Here is an 18,774-nt window from a genome sequence, read left to right as displayed (position 1 = left end):
GTGTCAGTAATTTCACAAGTGAATGCGGACCTTTGTTTTGGTAATATATATATATATAAAAAAAAATAAAGAAGAAACTTAAGTTTGTTGATGTGGCATACTTCTTTGATCAGTGTTTGTGTTTTTCTTTTTTGTCATTTTTTAGACATTTTATTATCATCCATTCTCATATAATATTAACAGAATATTAATATGACTAACATTTATTAATAAAAGTCTCACCCACGTTACGCTAATAAATTATCCATTTTTTAACCGTTAGTTTCAAAACCCAGGCATTATAATTATTTGTTGATAAATGAAGGCAAACGCTTCTTTTCCTAAAAGAAGTAATTGTTGCTTCTTTCCCTTTTAACTTTTTTCAATTCACCAACTTCCTTATTTTTTGTCCTATCCTGACAAATCCTCTTTCTTATATCACCCTTTACCTCTCAACTTCTTTATACTATTCAACAACAATTACAACATACTCAACGTGTGAGTAATTTCACAAGTGATTGTGGACCTTTGTTTTGGTAATCTATCTATCTATATATCTATCTATCTATCTATCTATATATATATATATTTGTTGATGTGGCATACTTCTTTGATGGGTGTTTCTGTTTTTCTTTTTTGTCATTTTTTTGACATTTTAATTATCATCCATTCTCATATAATATTAACAGAATATTAATCTGGCTAGCATTTAATTAATAAAATCCTCACCCACGTAACGCTCATAAATTATCTATTTTTTTAACCGTTCGTTTCACAACCCACACATTACAATTACTCTTTAATAAATGACATTAAATCAGGCAAGCGCTTCTTTTCCTAAAAAAGTAACTGTTTCTTCTTCCCCTTTTAACTTCTTTCATTTCACCATCTTCCTTATTTTTTGTCCTATCCTAACAAATCCTCTTTCTTATATCACCCTTTACCTCTCAACTTCTTTCTACTATTCAACAACAATTACAACATACTAAATGTGTGAGTAATTTCACAAGTTAATGCGGACCTTTGTTTTGGTAATATATATATATATAAAAAAAAATAAAGAAGAAACTTAAGTTTGTTGATGTGGCATACTTCTTTGATCAGTGTTTGTGTTTTTCTTTTTTGTCATTTTTTAGACATTTTATTATCATCCATTCTCATATAATATTAACAGAATATTAATATGACTAACATTTATTAATAAAAGTCTCACCCACGTTACGCTAATAAATTATCCATTTTTTAACCGTTAGTTTCAAAACCCAGGCATTATAATTATTTGTTGATAAATGAAGGCAAACGCTTCTTTTCCTAAAAGAAGTAATTGTTGCTTCTTTCCCTTTTAACTTTTTTCAATTCACCAACTTCCTTATTTTTTGTCCTATCCTGACAAATCCTCTTTCTTATATCACCCTTTACCTCTCAACTTCTTTATACTATTCAACAACAATTACAACATACTCAACGTGTGAGTAATTTCACAAGTGATTGTGGACCTTTGTTTTGGTAATCTATCTATCTATATATCTATCTATCTATCTATCTATATATATATATATTTGTTGATGTGGCATACTTCTTTGATGGGTGTTTCTGTTTTTCTTTTTTGTCATTTTTTTGACATTTTAATTATCATCCATTCTCATATAATATTAACAGAATATTAATCTGGCTAGCATTTAATTAATAAAATCCTCACCCACGTAACGCTCATAAATTATCTATTTTTTTAACCGTTCGTTTCACAACCCACACATTACAATTACTCTTTAATAAATGACATTAAATCAGGCAAGCGCTTCTTTTCCTAAAAAAGTAACTGTTTCTTCTTCCCCTTTTAACTTCTTTCATTTCACCATCTTCCTTATTTTTTGTCCTATCCTAACAAATCCTCTTTCTTATATCACCCTTTACCTCTCAACTTCTTTCTACTATTCAACAACAATTACAACATACTAAATGTGTGAGTAATTTCACAAGTTAATGCGGACCTTTGTTTTGGTAATATATATATATATAAAAAAAAATAAAGAAGAAACTTAAGTTTGTTGATGTGGCATACTTCTTTGATCAGTGTTTGTGTTTTTCTTTTTTGTCATTTTTTAGACATTTTATTATCATCCATTCTCATATAATATTAACAGAATATTAATATGACTAACATTTATTAATAAAAGTCTCACCCACGTTACGCTAATAAATTATCCATTTTTTAACCGTTAGTTTCAAAACCCAGGCATTATAATTATTTGTTGATAAATGAAGGCAAACGCTTCTTTTCCTAAAAGAAGTAATTGTTGCTTCTTTCCCTTTTAACTTTTTTCAATTCACCAACTTCCTTATTTTTTGTCCTATCCTGACAAATCCTCTTTCTTATATCACCCTTTACCTCTCAACTTCTTTATACTATTCAACAACAATTACAACATACTCAACGTGTGAGTAATTTCACAAGTGATTGTGGACCTTTGTTTTGGTAATCTATCTATCTATATATNCCGGATTCCGGCGTAGAGGAAGAGAGAAGAGGCAATGAGATTTGTTCTTACTTGAAGTTCGCTGCGAGCTCAGAAGTTGTTGGCAGCAGCGTGGTGGTGGACTGGATGTTTTAGGCGGCTATTTTGTGAGCTGGAGACGAAATGGGAGAGGAAGGGTTTGGGAGGAAGAGAGAAGAGGGGATGAGGGGAGAAGAGGGAGGCGGCTGGAGAGAGGGGGGAAGGGTTTCTCCCTTTTTTTTTCTGAAAAATTTCCCCCCCTCTTTTGACCTAGTTACCCACTTAAATAAAAACTCAAAATGGGCTCAAATAACGGGCTTAGCGTTGTGGCTCAAAATTACGAATTTTTTAAAAATGTTAGGCCAAAATTGGGTGTCAACAGCTGTCCCTTTCGTTGTGTATGATTGATGAAAGGAATCGTGGACAACGAAATTTGACAAACTTAATTTTGACTGAACACATGACCTTTGTAGAGAAGTGCGGTTGCATGTGGTGGAAGTCAATTCCAGACCTGTCTCCAAAAGATCTATGATGCGTTGCGTCCTTGTTGAAGTAGTTTGCACCTGTTTTTTTTTTCATTTTTCTTTTTTTGTTTGATTTTTTTTTTTAAGAAATTCATCCTCTCGAATGCTCTTGACAACGATAGAGATAAAACTCGTCAGCTTAAAAATGCAATTTAAATGGGAGACAGTGTCTTTCACCGTGTTGACACTTAATTTCTCTCCTCGACATTTAACGTCAGTTGACGTTGAGGGATAAATATTTCCTTTGAGATACACGATTCCTTTTCTGGCAGTGCATGATTGCTTATAGGGCATGAATATCTTCCCGCGATGCGCAAATTTACGAGGGATGAAATCTTCTCGCGATGAATAAAATTTTGCGAGGGATAAGATCTTCTTGCGATGCATAAAATTTTGTGAGGGGTGGGATCTTTTCTCAATGCATAAATTCCGCAAGGTATGAAATCTTCTTGCGATATGTAAACTTTTGCGAGGAATTGAATCTTCTCGCGATGCATAAAATTTTGCGAGGTATAAAATCTTCTCGCGATGCAGGAATATTGACTCGCAATGCATGAATTAACTCTCGATGCATGAATTGACTTTCGATGCATGAATATGAACTCACAATGCATGAATATTAACTCTCGTTGCATGAATTGACTAGTGATGCATGAATTTTCTGCGAGGTATGAAATCTTCTCGCGATGCATGAATTTTCTACGAGGTATGAAATCTTCTCGCGATGCATGATTTTTTTTTGGCGAGGCATGAAATCTTCTCGCAATGCATGAATATTAATTCGCGATGCATGAATTGACTCTCGATGCATGAATATCAACTCTCGATGCATGAATATTAACTCGCGATGCATGAATTGACTAGTGATGCATGAATTTTCTACGAGGTATGAAATCTTCTCGCGATGCAGGAATATTGACTCGCAATGCATGAATTTTCTGCGAGGTATGAAATCTTCTCGCGATGCATGAATTTTCTGTGAGGTATGAAATCTTCTCGCGATGCAGGAATATTGACTCGCAATGCATGAATATTAACTCTCGATGCATGAATATTAACTCGCGATGCATGAATTGACTAGTGATGCATGAATTTTCTACGAGGTATGAAATCTTCTCGCGATGCAGGAATATTGACTCGCAATGCATGAATATTAACTCTCGATGCATGAATATTAACTCGCGATGCATGAATTGACTAGTGATGCATGAATTTTCTACGAGGTATGAAATCTTCTCGCGATGCAGGAATATTGACTCGCAATGCATGAATATTAACTCTCGATGCATGAATATTAACTCGCGATGCATGAATTGACTAGTGATGCATGAATTTTCTACGAGGTATGAAATCTTCTCGCGATGCAGGAATATTGACTCGCAATGCATGAATATTAACTCTCGATGCATGAATATTAACTCGCGATGCATGAATTGACTAGTGATGCATGAATTTTCTACGAGGTATGAAATCTTCTCGCGATGCAGGAATATTGACTCGCAATGCATGAATATTAACTCTCGATGCATGAATATTAACTCGCGATGCATGAATTGACTAGTGATGCATGAATTTTCTACGAGGTATGAAATCTTCTCGCGATGCAGGAATATTGACTCGCAATGCATGAATATTAACTCTCGATGCATGAATATTAACTCGCGATGCATGAATTGACTAGTGATGCATGAATTTTCTACGAGGTATGAAATCTTCTCGCGATGCAGGAATATTGACTCGCAATGCATGAATATTAACTCTCGATGCATGAATATTAACTCGCGATGCATGAATTGACTAGTGATGCATGAATTTTCTACGAGGTATGAAATCTTCTCGCGATGCAGGAATATTGACTCGCAATGCATGAATATTAACTCTCGATGCATGAATATTAACTCGCGATGCATGAATTGACTAGTGATGCATGAATTTTCTACGAGGTATGAAATCTTCTCGCGATGCAGGAATATTGACTCGCAATGCATGAATATTAACTCTCGATGCATGAATATTAACTCGCGATGCATGAATTGACTAGTGATGCATGAATTTTCTACGAGGTATGAAATCTTCTCGCGATGCAGGAATATTGACTCGCAATGCATGAATATTAACTCTCGATGCATGAATATTAACTCGCGATGCATGAATTGACTAGTGATGCATGAATTTTCTACGAGGTATGAAATCTTCTCGCGATGCAGGAATATTGACTCGCAATGCATGAATATTAACTCTCGATGCATGAATATTAACTCGCGATGCATGAATTGACTAGTGATGCATGAATTTTCTACGAGGTATGAAATCTTCTCGCGATGCAGGAATATTGACTCGCAATGCATGAATATTAACTCTCGATGCATGAATATTAACTCGCGATGCATGAATTGACTAGTGATGCATGAATTTTCTACGAGGTATGAAATCTTCTCGCGATGCAGGAATATTGACTCGCAATGCATGAATATTAACTCTCGATGCATGAATATTAACTCGCGATGCATGAATTGACTAGTGATGCATGAATTTTCTACGAGGTATGAAATCTTCTCGCGATGCAGGAATATTGACTCGCAATGCATGAATATTAACTCTCGATGCATGAATATTAACTCGCGATGCATGAATTGACTAGTGATGCATGAATTTTCTACGAGGTATGAAATCTTCTCGCGATGCAGGAATATTGACTCGCAATGCATGAATATTAACTCTCGATGCATGAATATTAACTCGCGATGCATGAATTGACTAGTGATGCATGAATTTTCTACGAGGTATGAAATCTTCTCGCGATGCAGGAATATTGACTCGCAATGCATGAATATTAACTCTCGATGCATGAATATTAACTCGCGATGCATGAATTGACTAGTGATGCATGAATTTTCTACGAGGTATGAAATCTTCTCGCGATGCAGGAATATTGACTCGCAATGCATGAATATTAACTCTCGATGCATGAATATTAACTCGCGATGCATGAATTGACTAGTGATGCATGAATTTTCTACGAGGTATGAAATCTTCTCGCGATGCAGGAATATTGACTCGCAATGCATGAATATCAACTCTCGATGCATGAATATTAACTCGCGATGCATGAATTTTCTGCGAGGTATGAAATCTTCTCGCGATGCATAAAATTTCTGTGAGGTATGAAATCTTCTCGCGATGCAGGAATATTGACTCGCAATGCATGAATATTAACTCTCGATGCATGAATATTAACTCGCGATGCATGAATTGACTAGTGATGCATGAATTTTCTGCGAGGTATGAAATCTTCTCGCGATGCATGAATTTTCTGCGAGGTATGAAATCTTCTCGCGATGCATGAATTTTCTGCGAGGTATGAAATAATCTCGCGATGCAGGAATATTGACTCGCAATGCATGAATATTAACTCGCAATGCATGAATATTAAGTAGTGGTGCATGAATTGACTCTCGATGCATGATCTTCTGCGGGGTATGAATATCTTCCCGCAATGCATGGATTTTCTGCGAGGTATGAAATCTTCTCGCGATGCAGGAATATTGACTCGCAATGCATAAAAATAAACTCGCAATGCATGAATTAACTCTCGATGCATGAATATTAACTCTCGATGCATGAATTATGACTCGCAATGCATGAATATTAACTCTCGATGCATGATTTTTCGTGATGCATGATTTTTAACGAGGCCTGGATGGCTCAATAATGTTCCAACTGTAACGAGGTGGATGGCTCGATAATGTTCCAACTGTAACGAGCTGGATGGCTCGATAATGTTCCTGTTTTGACTTGTTAAAGAAGTCTAACTTCAAATGAATTTTTGAGATCCTCTCAAAAATTCTATCCCAGTTTCCATTATGAAGAGACATGGAAATCCTACTGGGTATATGACCGAGCCGTTGTGGCGCCTACGTATCCCGTTGGAGCAGGAATCAGGTCAAACGTAGTTCAGACCGTAGAATTTTGGTCTTCTGTTTTGACTCGTTAAAGAAGTCCAACTTTCAATGAATTTTTGAGATCCTCTCAAAAATTCGGTCCCAGTTTCCAGTGTGAAGAGAAATGAAAATCTTACTGGGAATATGACCGAGCCGTTGTGGCGCCTACGTATCCCGTTGGAGCAGGAATCAGGTCAAACGTAGTTCCCCCTGTGGATGATGAGTGCTGCAAAGAATCTGAAAGATTATCAGTAGAAAATACACAATATGAACATGATGGAATATGCAAATGGTATCCTTTGCTATATTCAAAGCCTAAAGACAAGACATATCACATTTTGGGATGGACAATTCAATGAAGTAAAATAGGCGTCTCACATATATAAGATTAACTTAACAACACCTTTTATAATGAACAACTCAAAAGACCATTTTTTTTAATCTTTCTTTTTCTTTTTTTTTCAAAAATAAAAAAGCGATGAGATAGTCAAATCTTCATCACGATTGGTACCAACAGTTAAGATTGCAGGTAAATCTTTTTTTTTTTAAAGATTGAATTAAGGTAATTCCTACAGCTTCAAGTGGTACCTCAAATATACTTAAAGATCAACAAGATCCGTTCATCTTGTTTCAAACAAAGGTTTGAATTGTATCAATCCTCATGTTTCAAGTGCCCTCACGACAAAGACTAGTCTTATTTCACACATATTTGAAACATTTGATTATAAGATATATTTTCAAAGTGCACTCACACTCACAAGAATGTTCAATGCACACAACTGTGATACCATATGCTTGACCCTTACGTAAATCTCCACTAATGTGAGAACATTTGGAATGAGATCGTGTAGGGCTTGTCATTGGCTTGTAACGTAGGGTTAGGGATGGGTAGGATATTTATTTGAGATAAAAGTGACTGAATTCCTCCTTGAGCGTCACACAGAATTTGTGCTCTTAATGATTGGTACGCCTTTGGCGTCAGATCCTCTTCATTGTTCTCCCACCTTTCATCTTCTTTGGAATTCTCATTTTTAACGTTTTTTTTTCCTTTTTTTTTTCATTTCTCATTTTTTTGAGCTTTTTTCTTCTTCTTTTTTTTTTCTTCTTCTTTTGAGTCATTATTCGTTGGAGCTTTTCCTTATCCACTTCTTTATTATAATAATTTTTCCCTTTTTGTTGGAATATTTTACTTCCCTCCTTTCACTGACCCTGTAAGGGTATTCTTTAACTTTCTTTATTTCTTCCACTTTCTTTCTTCCTGTCTCTCTTTTCTCTAGAAGTCTTTGCTTCCTTGATTTTGGGAGACTCAATATCTTTGCTTTTGAAAATTTCAAACATGAATCTCCTCTTATAATTCGCACATTCTTTGTGCACTCAAGAAGGTTGGGCCAAGAGAGGATAGTGCTCGTAAGCACTCAAAAGGGTAGTGGTTAAGATGTGGCTGTCCAAATGAAGGTTTCAGGCTCAAAGTGGGAAAACTAGGGATTAATGTAATTTGGTAGGCTTTGAAAGGCACAATCGGGTAAAAAAAAAAGGCCTACAATCCTTTCTCAAACCAAACATTACTCATGATTTCGCCTCGAAAAACATTCAGGTCAAGTTCTAGATCAACAGTGTAACACAATCGAACTTTGATCAAAATCTCACCACACAATGCACATGAAACATAAGGTCAGTTTTATTCTTATCTTGATTGAATGCAAGAGGATTTTCAAGCATCACAAAAGTACAGATAAGAGGTACCACGAGAATCTATGGTTTACCGCAAAGTCAGTCTTTTTCATCATATCGAATATATCTACATGCTCTTAACCATATAGGTCCCGACCGAGTTGAAGACATGACTCTTACAGTATGTACAAACAATTTTTTTTTGAAAAATGATTACCGAACCCGAGAAAGGTTGCCTACGTATCTCATTAACATGAGAATCAAGTACGCGTAGTTCGTGCAGATATAACTTTGAAAATATGCACAAACTTTTTTTTTTTTTTTTTTGAAAAAGATAATACCGAACCCAAGAAGGGTTGCCTACGTATCTCATTAACATGAGAATCAGGTACGCGTAGTTCGACCAGATAAGGCATATAATAATTTTAAGATTTAAACAACTCAAAGAAATTCCTAGGTCTAGCGCCACTAAAAATTTGTAGTCATGATTTTTTTTTTTTTGCACCAATATGTTTTATAGCATCTTAATCGTCAATATTTATACTGTCTGTTGAGTGTGACCTACGAATTTCTACAGTTATGATTTGTTGTACTCTTTTTGGACGTTTTCTTGAATCTTTGTCTCCTTCCAATTTTCACGAGATCGAGACATTGTTATGACCATCCCCGACTGATGGAGAGGAGGACCGGCATGCAAAATAATAATAAAAATAAGTGGATGCGACCTCATAGTCAAATACTCCCCTGATTTATCGTTTTGACTTGATATGATTGAGAAATGCAAGGAGTCTAATTTCGCTAATCCTCTTGTCTCTTACAACTTTGGACAAATAATGATTTCTGAATTCGAACATAAATCAATTTTTCGCTGTGAAGAAGAACAACTCAAAATGTAAAAGGGTTAGTTTATGTACATAATGAATAATGCAAAATATCACACAAATAATGAATAAAGCACATCAATACTATTTTAATTAAATACAAACTGAATATATCACATAGCATTCAAACAATTATTGCGCGTCCTATACAAATATGTGACACTTTTATGCCTAGGGTAGGCTTATCGATTTGAAGAATGTATACGTCATTTGAGATATTTCATTGCAGCAAAACTCAAATTTATACAAAATTTTATGAATAAAACTTAATGGGAATACATAATAGGGGAAATGTAAACAAAATAATCAGTCCCACGCAGGTGTACGACCCTAAACTATGCCTCCACGAAAGATCCTTCTTCTTTCTTTGCTTTTTGTAATCTCCGGGTGCCAACATCTTCAAATAAGCTAGTAGCTTGTAAAGCTCTTTATTTAACTTATATAAACTATAATCTAATCCTTACCCTATGAGACAATGATTTTCTCAAACACGTATACATCCTTCAAATTTAAACACATAAGTATGAACGTCCATTTAGGCCGTGGACCGTTTTGGACTCAGGGTGGTCTTCTAATGGACACAACACGCCTTGGGTGTCTGGTCATCTTAGGCTGATGCTTAAATTCGGATTTGGTTTAGCTCTATCCTAGTTGACTAAGAGTGGCTTTTGAAAGACCGGGAACCCAAGCGGACAACTGAGGCTGGAATTCACGACAACCATTGGACGCATAACGAACCAATAAATTGCCGATCATTCCGAAAAAGGATTGAGTATTTTAAAGTTCGGTTGCGGTTCCGCAAACCATCCTTTAATATACTATGCATACATATTGGAAGATGCCATGAATGCAATAAAAATATATATATATACACAATAAAATAAATAATGAATAAATACAATAAACAAATAATCAACGAATATAAAAATAGAAGGTATAACATAATAATAAAACAAAAATTTCCTCAATTTGAAAAAAAAAAAATTCATATTAGTTAAAACCTCAAAACTCCCCAGCGGAGTCGCCAGTCTGTTTACATCCCTACTCTTTCGAAATAGGGCGAAACGTCGCGGCAACTCGAAAATAATTAATTGAATCAATTTTAACAAAGTAAAAAATAAATGAGTTTTGAAAAGAGTCGCCACCTAATTTTTAGGAAAAACTAGGAAACCATTAAATGATCTACGAAACCAATTCGATTCTTAGGTACGGGGTTCAAGTTATTCCGAAGGGAAGGGGTTAGGCACCCTTCGGAATCCACAAATGTGGTTCCCGACTGAATTTATTTATTTTATTTTTTTCAAATTGAGGAAGAACAAAATAATATACAAATAATAAACATACAACATACACAATAAAACAATAATTGTCGGCCTAAAGTTTGTCTAACGTCAATATTCACAAAATAATTAATGAAATATAATTCGAACTTTTTCGAATAATTTCAAGGAGAAGCACCTCCGGGTACCTGTAAAGACACTTAGTAAAAGAGTTAGTGCCAAAATAATATAAATAAAAATAAATAACTCAAATAATAACTAAAATAAAAATCCGTCTTATTAACATGGGAGGCCTTGGAAATCGACGGTAATTTCTTCATCGGCCAATTCCAACAACTAAAATTATATATAAACTTGAATTAGATTTTCGTCTTTTAAAATGGAAAGGCCTCTAAACCCGAGGGATAGATTTTTCATTGGCCCCAAATATCAAAGAGTACAATATTAAGCAACTATATAACATTACCTGAACAGTGAGCTAACAAACAAAATACTAACATGATAAGAAAAACTTTAACAAAAGAGAAATGCACAAAGAACTAAAATTAATAATATTTAAAGCGACATAAAAGTTCATTAGAATAAATAACAATTATAGGCAAAAAATAATAATTAACCAAATCTTAAACAAAACAAAAGAGAGAAGTGCATAACAATAACAAATAACAAAGATATTAGCTAGCTACTGGAACAATAGTAGTAATAGGAAGACAACTCAGACAAATTTTAACAATTATAATAAATAATGACAAGCAAAGAAAACAAAATCAATAATAACAATCAAACCCATTAACAAAGGAAGCTTTGTCTTAATCAATAATCCTAACTAGAAGTATTCATTTGAGAAACAAAATATTGCTAGAAAATAACGATGGCCGGAGTTTGAACCACTCCAGCCAAATCTAAAACGCAGAAAGCAAATAAAATAAAAATAGCAAAAAAAAAATAAGATAAATGACTACCTGTGTTTGCTGAAGTGTATTGAAGATGGTGTTTTGGTGCGGGTGGCCTTGCCGATTTTCCATCTTTGGCTGCTGCTGGAGTCACCGACTGGAGATGGAGGGGGGAAGGGAACGGAGGAGAAGAAGGGAGATGGCTTGAGCTGCTGTCCGTTTGAAGTCGGCGACTGATGGCACTGCTGCTTCGCTTCCATCTTTCACTAGTCGCTGCTGGTCGGAGCTTTGGGTTGAGGGTCGAAGGCTGGTTGTTTGCTGGCCAAACCTCCGGCGTGGAGGAGAGGGGTTTTGAAGGGAGGTTTCGTCGGATTCCGGCGTAGAGGAAGAGAGAAGAGGCAATGAGATTTGTTCTTACTTGAAGTTCGTTGCGAGCTCAGAAGTTGTTGGCAGCAGCGTGGTGGTGGACTGGATGTTTTAGGCGGCTATTTTGTGAGCTGGAGACGAAATGGGAGAGGAAGGGTTTGGGAGGAAGAGAGAAGAGGGGATGAGGGGAGAAGAGGGAGGCGGCTGGAGAGAGGGGGGAAGGGTTTCTCCCTTTTTTTTTTCTAGAAAAATTTCCCCCCCTCTTTTGACCTAGTTACCCACTTAAATAAAAACTCAAAATGGGCTCAAATAACGGGCTTAGCGTTGTGGCTCAAAATTACGAAATTTTTAAAAATGTTAGGCGAAAATTGAGTGTCAACAAGGTGTATTCGGGATCTTCTGTCCATTATTCCTATGGAAAGAATAGGTGTTGATGAAAGTCTTTCCTATGAGGAGGTTCGGGTAGAGATCCTTCTTCGACAAGTCAAGAGATTGATAAATAAGGAAGTAATTTACTGATTAGCCCTAGAATTAGACTTATTGAACACTTTATTTATATAGATTTAGTGTCCTCAAAAGCTTTTTTTGTGCCAATAACTGATGAAAAACACTTGATTTCCATGTATATGGATTGAGGAGCAAAGCTACGACGCTAATTTGCAAAATGGAACAAAGCAAGAAGAAATAATGAAAGGGAGCAAGCCTGGTGATCACCAACTCTACAAGCCGAGTCAATGAATGACTATTTGACCGCCTAAATTTCCACTATGCTAGCCCTGAAGAAAGAACTAAGTTGTCAAGAGAAATGAGCACTTGGCGGATCACTGTGTGGTTTTGCGATGCAGTGTTGGATCGCCAAAAGTTACAGACCTTGAGGATGCTCAACGCCAACTCAAAAAAGGCGATAAAATTGACGAAATAGCGGATCGTCGAGTGGATCGGCAAGCCCGTTATACTGCGTCGAGTTGCTCCTCCCAGCACAGTTTTGGCGACTATAAATACTCTTTTGAACATTTAGTTTAGTATCATTATTCATAATTAAATACACTCTTTAGAAGATATTATTAACTTTTGAAATGTGAGACAAGTTTTGTCTAATTTTTCTTTTTCTTTGAAGAATTGAAGTTTTTCATATTTTAGAAATTTGAAGTGGGTCGTTGAGATCGTCTGATTTAGACATTTGTAAAGATGAAATCGATCTTACCTAGTTGATTCAAACTCAATTTGGTAATGATTTTTATTTTTTATGATGTGTATCTAAAACCCCGATTCTTTGTGTGTTTTTATGTGATAATGGGTTGATTTACTTTATGGGTATTGCTAATTATTTTTCCAAATGCTATTCAGAAGTGATTCAATCAATAATTGTGGTTTAATTCAAGAATTATAGTTCCAATGTAGTTATACCATTGTTTATTTTGCTTGATAGAGAGAGGTTTTAAAACTAAGATTATTGATTGATGGTGTGTGAATATTGAGTTGTCATGGGTTCAGCTCGAGAGATTGAATCTTAAACCCTTTTTCACACATTAGTCTCGAGAGAGTGACTGGACTAAGGTGTGAGATGGTCTTATTTTGCATGCTTGTCGATATTCAAGAGAAAATGACTTGAATCAAGGTAAATTGTTCGAGAGAAAGTTTACCTCCCCTATAGTCTAACTTACTAATAATATTTGGTTATTTTCTAATAGTTTCAATTATCCATTTGTCTATATTAGCCTATAGTTGGATCACATCCCAAGAACCCATCTCATAATTATTATTTTGCGTTGTTTTCTATTTGTAGTTGAAAATAAAACCAAAAAAACCCTTATATGACATTCGTGTCACACCCTGATTTATAAAATATTTTTATTCGATAATGACTATTCCTATTGATGATTTGGTAATATTTGCACTTCTCAATTGACTTTTGAACATGTACCGCTCCCGACGGGATTTAACCTAACTCACTTAGTTGCGTTATATACTGATTAACGATCGTTGATGCTTAGAATCAGATGAAATTTCTTTGAAACATCATTAATCACTTCCATCAAGGTTCAGTGGAGAAATCATCTAGTTGAGGGTGCTACTTATGAGGTTGATGCCGATATCCTCATCTCTTTCCTTCTACTCCTAATCAAGCTTCAGGTAATTAGTGCCTCTTAAGTTTTAGTGTTTTGGGAGTCATGTGTGTTGTATAAATTTTTTCATGATTTCCCTATGATATGCATGTTCTTGATGAAATTCATGTTTTGTAATAAAATGAGTTTTCATGATTTATGTGCCTCGTGTTATTGTGCATTTAGTCTTAGTTACCTATTTGACTTCATGAGATGTGTAGAAGAACATGATTTAATATGCTTTTGAGAGTATTGGTATATTGGCTCCATCATATTATGTGGAGCATTATTTTAGTTGGAAAAAGTAGCTCCTCCGATGAACATGAATAATTATTGAGTTTCATGCACAATTGGGTTGTTAGATGAGTTCCTACTATGTTGTATTGCATTTTTTGTATTTTTGAAATAGAGTTGATGTTTCCTTCTTTGAATAGTGCATGTAGTGAATAGTCCATTTGTAATTTTTGCATGTTGAGAAATTTCATGCATGATGGGCTGCTAGTATTGAGTCTCTAAATGAGTTTTGTGTCTAAATCATCATTCAAGGATGAATGTTTCCAAAGGGGAGATAGCGTAACATTTAAAAATATGTAAGCTAAACTAGTGTCTAACCTAAAACTAGTAGGCAAATATAAAAGCTTGACGTCATAATTAGAGCCTTAACAATATCGTCTTGTACCTTAAAATTAATATTTACATGTTAGAAAGTCAAGCCCTAAACCCCAAGGATCAACCATGGTCCTTGAGGAAAAGGCCTAGAAAGATATGTGGCAGTGACACATGAGAAGCACCTACGCCTCGTAGGTCCACTAACGTCCTCTATGTGGGGGTCTTCTGTAATGCCTCTAAAAACCAGGTCTCTGACCAGGACCGATAATCTACCAGTACTGGTTGTGGTCCCACCCACGGTTTGTGGGTCTCTAGTCGTGGATCACACATGTAACTTCCTTTTTCCAGTTGTGTCTAGGGGTCTTTTCGCAATTTCCTTTTCATTTAATTGTCAAGTGGTGTCCTTTAATGCTTAATTTAACTACTTATATAAGTATTTTTCCCGCCTAAAAATAACCCATTTAATATCGAAATTCATAAATCCCCAAATCAAATCAAAACCTCTCCAATAGTTTTTCATCCACGAAGTTCTCAAACTCTCAATGCTAAAATAGAAAAATCTCCAAAAGATAGGACTTTCACTCCAAGGCATGAATTCTTTCTCAAAACATTTTCAATGATTAAATTGTGCTATATTATGGTTTAATTACTGTTTTATTTAAAAAAAAAAAAACTATTGTTTAAAAATAGTGTGAAGATGACTAGGTTTAGGAAAAATCAATTAATCTTATTATTTAAGAAAAACCGACTTTCCAAATTACGGAGTCGCCACTTGATTTTTAATAAAATCAAGAAAAAGTTAAAATTTTCAAAAGATTCAAAACAGATAAAATCAATTGAAAAAGGTTTGAAGTTCAATGTACATCCCGAGAAGGTGTTAGGCCCTCGGGATGCCCGCTAACTTGTGGTTGACCGGCGATTTGACTAAATGACTTTTAAAATAAATTTTTTAACTAAGTAAAGAGAAAATTCGTTTTAATATTTTTTTACTTCTAAAGGTAAATATTAAGAGGGAAATAACTTAACGAAAACTAAATGGTGATAAAAGTAAATAAAACTAAATAAGTTAATAAAATAGTAAAATTTAAAATAATGAAAAAATGGCTGCCCTTTCGGAGATTATTATAATTCTACCAAAATATTAATTAATTCAAACAAATAAATAATAGAGAGAAAAATATTTGAACTTGGGCTTGATTGCCCGAATTCAATCATTTGGGCTTTGGCCCACCTGTCCTAAACTAATTTCAAAATGTGGGCTCGGACCCTTTTTTTTTATTAACAATTTAGAATCCTGCAGAAAAACACTTGTGGCCTTTTGGGCCTATCAAAATTGTTGCTGAAAAGGGCCCTAGCCCAATTTCCTGAAAAAAAGAAAAATTAATTAAAGTATACAAATTATGTATACTGTGCATATCCAATTCATTTTGGACTTTTTGAGCCATGCACTTGATCGAATACGCATTTCTCGCTATTCACCCTGTATTTCCCATATTATTTCTGCGTGTTTGTACCTGCACCATTTTTAAACCTGTTTAACAATTGTATATCGCCGCCCAAAAGATGTATACCAATGTATACGGGCTTTATTCTATGCACGTATTCATTGCCTATTCCCGTATTTTATCTGAAATTGGCGTCCCAGTACGTTAACCTGCAATTCACATTTTTACACATATTTATAGTATTACACGCCTATATACCAGTGTATACTTGTTGTATATCAGCCTGTTTTTCAACTTTCGAAAGTTGAAAGTCCCTTTTTGGAAGCATATCTTCACTGCTACACACCAACATTTCGAATTAAGATTTCCTGTGCATTTTCAACTTGTATATCAGTGTATACACTATGTATATAGCTGGTATACAGCTTTCTGCAACACCTGTAATGTAAATTTCCAGCAGCTTTCCAGGTTCTGATGAACCTGTAATCAATTTCCAGCAATGCATTTCAACCTTCTGTTCGACTTGTACATCGATTTACCAATTTGGGAGAGGCTGGACGACTCGAGAGTAGAGGTTTGAGACTTTACGGCTCAACGAGAGAATGTAACGGAAGAAATCCATTATGGACTCGGAGCGGGTTCATACAAAGGAAAAAAAAAAGAAGAGAAAAGCTATGTAGGAGACTCATCCTTCCAAGCCAATCAAGATAACACATAATAACATTTTCAAGTAATAAACTAAAATCTACCGTAATGTACACAAACAAGGAAGAGTAGCATGTGAACTAGGCACCATTGATGATGTTGAAAGACTTCATGATACAGTCCATGCAATGCAGAGAACTCAAAAGACAGCAATAGATGCCAAGGAAACAAGGTCTATGGCAGCGACTACATTATGCAAAGGGCATCAACAACACATAAATTATTAGCAACTAAAAATATGCTCCACACAAGGGAGATCAGATTTCCTTTAAGCTGGAGAAGTCAGTACTTTGAAGACTTGTTGAAAACAAATTACATGACTTCCTAATCACTTTACGAGTTTAAACAACAAGATTAACAAGGTAATAGATTTGCTAATGAAAACAAAGCAAGAAAGCTGAACGTCGAAACATACAAACAATACCAAGCAGTAAATTAGTTGGCTTCACAAAAGATATAGAAGACAACGAAACAACTTCTGAAAAAAAAAACAAAAAAATAGACACGATACGAACAAACACCTTGAACATGAAGCCAAAACAGCGACTATGAAACAACATCAAGAAAACCAAGGCCAAACAGTGACTAGGCGATTTGCTTGAACAAAGATGGCATATTACAGATTTGTAGGAAGCTTTTCAGAAGAAGAAGAGAAAGCGAAAGAACAGAGAAGAGCATAATTGAACTCGACTGTTCCATCGTTCGAACCAACACAACAATGAATACAACATACGATCGTTGAACCACATTAACTCGTAGGAGTAAATCACAACGTCTACCTAGTATCACGTACTCACACTAAACTAGAAGCACAATATGATCCAAAGTAACAATCTGCCTACAAGCAGTTTAAACAAGGCTGAAACACCAACAATCACTCGAAGAAGAATATAGAAGTCGAAACGAGTAAACGAAACAGTAACGAAACAAAAGGAACCAACAACACTCATCACATCGCGTTCAATAGTGAAGCAAAACGTAAGTAAAAGGAAGCATTACCTTTCTCCGAGCAGCGACTGGGACTTTGCTGGTAAGGAGATGACCTTCCACGACCACAATGGATGTCTGATAACTTCAACACGCTCCACAGACAGTGAAGGAAATAGAACATAAAAAGGAAATTTTTTTCGAAAATTGCCTTAACTTTCCAATTTCCTCTATTATCTTTGTGTTTTATATCAATGGAATTCCAACCCTCCTAAAAAAAAAACCCTTCCGAAACAGTGGGGAAATGACAATATATATAGCCATTTTTCAATGGTGGAGAGCGGGGAAAAATCACGAAAAGAGCTGGGGCAAAATCGCGATTTCATGTCCCGTTTTGAAATCCAAAAACCTAAAGGGATAAGGTTGAAACGGAATAGTACGAATTTGTACTATTCGCTCAACGGAAAGAAGAATCTGGGACGTCCAATTTGAGGGGAACGACGAGAGGGAAGGGAGATTTCGACACCTAGGCATACCATTCGTACGAGAGAAAGGGAGAGGGGAAGGGGACGCGCGCTGCTGGAGTTCTACGCGAGGAAGTGGACAGAACAGTGGTCGGGTCGGGTAGGAAGAATGGGCTGGGAGAAGAGGAAATAAAAATGGGCCTGGAAGGGAATGAGGTGGGCTGGAAGCTTATTTGGTGGGCTGGGATTATTGGGCTGGAAATTAAAACGAAACGGGTTGCTGAATTAAATAAAGGGAAATTTTTTAAATTGTCAATATTTTAGCATTTAAGAGGACTCATTAGCAACAATTTCAATATTTAGTAAAAATGTCATTTTAGTTTGTTATGTATCTTATTTATGTTTTTATTATTAATTTTTATTTAAAGAATATAATTATTTAATAACAAAAAGGAGAAAATTAAGGGGGGAATATTTCAAAAAAAAGGC

General features: G+C 35.4%; 1 long non-coding RNA gene across 1 annotated transcript; it reads right to left on the bottom strand.

Moving 5' to 3' along the window:
- Positions 1 to 11,538: 11,538 nt before the first annotated feature.
- LOC107019083 lies at positions 11,539 to 18,425 on the bottom strand. Its single transcript, XR_003578498.1, has 2 exons — positions 17,894 to 18,425; positions 11,539 to 16,669 (listed from the first exon to the last, which is right to left on the bottom strand). It is a non-coding gene; the product is annotated as an uncharacterized LOC107019083 (long non-coding RNA).
- Positions 18,426 to 18,774: the final 349 nt, after the last annotated feature.

This window comes from Solanum pennellii, chromosome 5 (assembly GCF_001406875.1).
Source record: "Solanum pennellii chromosome 5, SPENNV200".
Taxonomy (NCBI): domain Eukaryota; kingdom Viridiplantae; phylum Streptophyta; class Magnoliopsida; order Solanales; family Solanaceae; genus Solanum; species Solanum pennellii.
This window is presented reverse-complemented; position numbering and strand designations above follow the sequence as displayed.